This window comes from Triturus cristatus, chromosome 9 (assembly GCF_964204655.1).
Source record: "Triturus cristatus chromosome 9, aTriCri1.1, whole genome shotgun sequence".
Taxonomy (NCBI): domain Eukaryota; kingdom Metazoa; phylum Chordata; class Amphibia; order Caudata; family Salamandridae; genus Triturus; species Triturus cristatus.
Genome location: NC_140592.1, coordinates 734,684,516 through 734,690,515, shown reverse-complemented (window position 1 = coordinate 734,690,515; position 6,000 = coordinate 734,684,516). Strand labels below are relative to the sequence as shown.

At 44.8% G+C, this 6,000-nt stretch overlaps 1 protein-coding gene across 1 annotated transcript in view; it reads left to right on the top strand.

The window, feature by feature from the left end:
• The first annotated feature begins 2,100 nt into the window (after nucleotides 1-2,100).
• The window catches only part of LOC146798670 (protein RD3-like), a 46,123-nt gene continuing 42,223 nt past the window's right edge, over nucleotides 2,101-6,000 (top strand). Inside the window, exon 1 of the mRNA XM_085627994.1 lies at nucleotides 2,101-2,145. The gene's annotated coding sequence lies outside the window, so the exon portion shown is untranslated. The remainder of the gene's footprint in view (nucleotides 2,146-6,000) is intronic.

Below are 6,000 nucleotides of genomic sequence, written 5' to 3'. Positions count from 1 at the left end.
CTAAACGTTCATGCATTTTTCTTTCTCTGTTTTGTAGCTTGCGAACCCACCCAGACATTTGGCAACGATTGTACCTTCTAGCTCTTTATCAAGGTGGAAACATTTATTGAGAGACTCCAAACAAAGTTCTTACCAGACAGTCCCCTAATCCAGTATATCTGGCTTCTTTGGTTCAAATACATTTACTGCATCTTTAGAGGAGGAGATTTTTTACTGAATTGTTTTTTTGTTTGGTTCTGGCCTGGCTAAAAAATTTTCTTACTAACAGACAACAAGTTACAGTGCTTGGTAATTTTCAATCGGAGGCCAGACCTCTCTGCTCTGGAGTTCCTCAGGGATCAAGCTTGAGTCCTCTGCTCTTCAACTTGTATATGGTCCCTCTGATGAAATTAATTGCTAGCTTCCAGATTAGTAGTGTCTCTTATGCTGATGATACTCAGCTTATTTTAGTGCTAGACGGTGACCATACAGAAAGTGAGGATAATCTCAGACAGTGCCTAGCTGCTACTTTTCATTGGATGGCGGACAATCACCTCAAATGCAACGCTGGCAAAACAGAAATTATCCCCTTTGGCAAACAAAATCTGTTTTCTCCAACTACTTGCTGGCCGGAGGATGCTGAAGTTCCCCCTATGACCATCACCTCTGCCCGGAATTTGGGCATTAGGTTTGATTGCCAGCTATCCTTTAAACAACAAGCGCTGACAGTGGCAGGCTCATGCTTCGGTATAATAAAATCACTGAGGAAGTTTTTTGATCTCCTGCCATTGCCAGCCAGGAAGACAGTCGCAGTTGCTCTGATTACCTCCAGGCTGGACTATTGTAACAGTTTATACGCAGGAACTACTAAAACTGTTCTACGTAAACTGCAAATAGTCCAGCACGCTGCAGCTCGTCTGGTACTACGCTGGCCGCGTAAATCGTCTGCATCAGCCGCACTGAACACACTCCACTGGCTTCCTATTGGTAAAAGGATTCTTTTTAAGCTTCTTCTACTTACTTTCAGGGCCTTCCATCAGCAAGGCCCGAAGTATTTGTGTAATGGCTTTAAACGCTACCATCCGGCACGTTGCTTGAGATCCTCAGGACTGAATCTGCTCACCATCCCTAAATTCAAGCTAGCCACCAAGGGTGGCAAATCTCTCTTCGTCTTGGGCGCTAAGGCCTGGAATGCTCTTCCCTCCTTCATTCGTTCCTTGTCGCAGGAGGCTCAATTCAGAAAGGCTCTAAAAACATGGATCTTTTCTCTTACCGATGCAGCTTGCCTAGCTATGGTGTAGTCTTGGTACCTGTGTGAATTATGTCTTCCCCCATCAACTTCTCCATCTGGTTGACTTAGCGCCAAGATGCTCCTTGGAGTGGTAGCTGCGCGGTATAAATTCACTTTTACATTACATTACATTACATTTACTTTTACCAGATGAACAAGTTTTCTTGATATTGCCATTCACCTAAATATCTGTCCATTTGCGCCTTTCTCTGTTCATTGTCTGCCCTCTTCAAGCCAGGTGTCATTTATGAAGTTCCAAACGCATTTTCAGGTCACTAAGTTTGAATTCCTTTTTTTATTTTATACATACATACTTTCCTTTTTCATTATTCTATTTTAGCTGTATTTACGTGCATTGCATTTATGGTAGTAAGTTTTAGAAAAGAGCTTTTTGAACCATGTATCTCAAAAGTGGGATGTTTGGTGAGGTAACGTTAATGTTTATGTAACTGAAGCCAATCTGAAATTAATTTTAGGTTACATGAGCGGTTGCAGAACATTTTTAAATTCATGCAGGGTTCCCTAAAGTTGGTCCAGTTATCTCCAGGGGGGGGGGGGTTGCCTCAGGCGGGTAGAGGAGAGAAAGGTGCACATGGCAGGTCCACGGAGTCTGCAGGCCACGTTTCTCTCTTGGTTACATAATGTAAACAAAAGCCAGGCAGCTAAAGAGCGTCCTGAGCCCCCTCGTGTCCGTTCAGCTGCTCAGTGGCGGGAGAGGTGAGCTTCCTGCTGACCGTGCGGAATTCCGGGATTAGTGCAGCTCACTGGGGATTATCAGCAGCACTACTTCACCTGGGCCCCCCTTGGCAAGGGTCAGACTAAAGGGCAAGAGCAGGGGCAGAGGACCAGCTCAGGAGGAGGCACCACCACCTCAGGTAACACCGAAGGCACCGTCTCTTTATCTAGGACCCAACTGAATTCCGCAGGTAACCAACCAGCATGTACCACAGGCAGGGGCGCATCTAGACCCCAACTTCGGGATGGGGCTAACACTCCCAGCCAGGGCTGGCCCTAGCACTGGTCGCGCACGGTGCAACAGTCTTTTTTGGCGCCACCTCCCCCATTTTCTCCTTCTCCATGAATTCCCTCACTAGCACTCACCAACAACGCACCTCATCTCTCTATAGCACCTTTCTGACAAACATTTCATTTTTTTATAGCGCAACTCATAGTTTACACTCACTCAAATCTGTGATCTGCATGGTACACGTTCTTTGTAGCAGGCACATTAACCCTCTGCGCTGTGTGGGTGGCAGGAGTGCCCATGTGAGTGCGCGGTGAGAGTAGGGTTAGAGGAGTGACTGCAGGGTGAGTGAGGTGACCATATGAATTTTGGTGCAGATGTAAGTGCAGAGTAGGATAAATGAATGCATGGTTAGTGATGGGCTTATTTGAGTGATATTGCAGATTGAGCAGTGAGGGGGACAGGTGAGTGAAGGGTCACATGAGTGCATGGTGAGTAGTGTGCTCGTGTTACTGCAGGGTGAGGTACAGGGTGAACAGCACAAGTGCATTGTGAGTGCAGAGAGATTGCTGTGAGTGCAGGGTGAGCGGGTGAATGGTGTGAGTGCATGGTGATCAGTATGAGTGCATTGTGATCACTGTGCGTGCAGGGTGAGCGTGAATGTGAAGGGCGAGAATGAGGAGTGAGTTGTCTGAATACAGGGTGCATTCCCAGACACTTGAAGTAACTCAGCATGTTATTGACAGCGGCGTAGGGTTTCAAATATAAGTTAAACTATTGCTATTATGCAGGGCTTTAAGTGGGATGGAAAGACTGGGGTGGTCTCTCAAAAGGGGGTGGCCGGTATAATTAAGGGCGTGGTTTAAAACATTTTTGCTAAAAATCTGTGCCGAATGGAATTTCACTGTTTCTGTTATTGACTCCACATAAGTCACATTACACCTACAACAAGCCAGGACTATTGACTATGTCAAAGGTTCTTAGTTGCATAAGGTAAATATACTACATGCATACATACAACTATGGCTTCATTGTATATAATATTGAAAATTCTTTAGCTCTTGCACGAGAGGTTGTGGTGTAACGGCTTGAGCTGCCAACTTTGGAGCTGAGGAAGCAGGTTTGAATCTCAGCGTTGGCTCAACGTTCTGTGTTTCTGGGCAAATCACTTAATTGCCTGTGCCTACCAAAACATAAATGAAGATGTCCTTTTGTGCTCATGTAAAGTGCTTCGAGTTTAGCGATACAGAACTGCAAAAAAATAAAAGTTACATCAAAACAGTGAACTGCTGCAGAGTTAAGATTTTGTTTTCCATTCTGAGTGTGAGGGTGAAAATGGAGAGCCCGATAGGGATCTGTCTCAGTGCCTGCTTTTAAGAACTGCCGGTGCTGAGCACCGGCAGAATCCGGCCCGCTTAGAGCCCTGCTATTATGGCATTAATCTCGGTTCAAGAGTGGAGGAAATAAATAATGTGCTGATCCTGCAACAAACTTCCAGTCTTATGATTAGAGTTGGCAGCTCATTATTTTGATGTCCCAGACGGTATAAAAATAAGCAGCCTCCTAAAGCAGTATTTTCAGCACTTATCTGTGCATACATCGAACAGCAAATATAAATAGAAAGCACTTTTAACTGTGTAAGGCTGCCTGAATCATCCATGACTGACAATTAAAGGTAACAAAGACAGAGAAGTCACATTGCAAATGAATACATACTTTTTGATTTATCTCAAGACCAGGTCTTTGCAGGCTCTTTAAACAACACATGGCTGCCATTTTTCTTTTGGGAACCCACCTTTATATTCCTTTTCATGAAATGCATTCTCACACTACAGCAGTAAATGTAAACTACAAATGTAAGGAATAGGCAAAGTGGGGGCACAGGGGGTACTGGAACCAGAAAAAAAACAAAGCCTCAGTAACATGTTTACAAAGGTATGTAAAAATGCAAGTGGTCTTCAAAGACCTGTGAAAAACTCAGGTGTGCCGGAGATAAGACTCCAGACACTGCCCAGCTAAGTCCACAGCAGCTGGAGCTGAGACACACAACGGGGGGTGGGGGTAGGGGGTAGGGGGTACTGAAGCCTTTTTAGCCCTATGGGCATTGCGCTCCTGACCACAGGTAAAACGGGACTCGGCAGGTAGCCAACCTAGCATCTACCACAGTTAAAGAGGGCTCTGCAGGGGCACACGTGTAGCCAGGTAAATCACTAGAACTCATGTAGCTAACCAGAGTGTACCACAGCAGCCTTGGATTGGCAAAGCGGGGCAATAGGCCACCGGCCGATTGGCCTGTGTTTGAGGCCCGTTGGTGGGCCGTTTTTTTGGGTGGCCATCTCAGTCTCCATTGAAAGGGCACATCAAAGGTTGTAGTAAAGCCTTTGCATGCATATAATAAACCTGACCTGATACACATTAAGGTCAGGCTGCCGCATTGTGAAAGGCAGAATGACAATGGGCTGCTTTGGCTGTCATGGCATGAGGTGTGTCTGCCCTCTGGCTCCCTCCAGGCTCCAGGTGTGGTAGAGGCTCAAGGAGCTGCTGATGGGAAGCCATTAGCACTTGCTTTGCAGGTGACTGGGCAGGGGAGAGGACTAGAGCAGGTGGTTGGGGGTTGGTGAGGGCCCTTCATTTATTTTTGTCTCGCTCCCCTGCGTGGAACAGTCATTTCCACACAAATTAGTCTCTGCTGTTCTCCTCTGCCTGCCATAAAACCGGTTTTGAGTCCCAGCGTCAGCTCAACATCCTGTGATGCTGGGCAAATCACTAATCTACACAAGCCCAAAAAATTGAGCCTGACCATCTATAATGTTATCTGGGGCTCATGTAAAGCACTGGATGGCCTCTGGTCCAATTTCGTGCTTTATAAAACTGCATGTATTTGAGGAAAGTGATACAATTTTTTATTATTTAGTTTTGCATTTACACACTAGCATCATTCCCTTTATTGGAAATTACACTGATGTTAGCGGTAAAACAAACAAAAACAGATACACCTTTCTCCAGTCTCTGAGCATTGGAGGGCCTCTCAAGTACTGTAAGAAATAAAAAGAATATCTAAAAATCCCAAGGTGAGTGGAGAAGTCAGTCTAGGTCTGTGCCATTTCCTGTTTCCCAGCAGAAATTAATCAAAACATACACAGCAAACTTATAGATAGAAAAGGAATTAAACGGGGTGGGCTCCGTGATCGGGAAATTCGGACTATTAATATACGAACGGGTCTTGATTAACAGAACGTGTACGCTAATGAAACTACATGCAACTCATTGTAAGCATATGACCATGTATGTTAAAGCTGACTATTGTTTCATAAAAAGGAGTTTAAAAAAAAAAGAAAAGCAATTAAACATGAGTTCTTAGTAATTTCCATAATTCTGAGCTTCCAACGTATATTTTTTCCATTGGAATGTTAGGTTCCACTCTAAGTACTGGCCCTAGAAGCCTTAGAATACTTTAATCACTGTACATGTTTGCCGATACTTCGCTCCATGATCGTAACCAAGCAGTTTATTGCAAAAGGTTACAATCTGTGAATGTGGGCCACTTTTTTTGGGCTGCCTGGGCCTAATTGTTGCTGCCATTCAAACCTGTACCACAGGTAAAATGTTAGAACTCAACAGGTAACCAACCAAGCATTTACCATAGGCAAAACTAATGAACTCTGCAGAGAGACGTCTTCAGGTAACTAACTGAGCATGTACCAGAGCTAAATTTAGGATGACCAGGCGTCCTGGATTTGCCAGGACAATCCAGGTTTTTCATGAG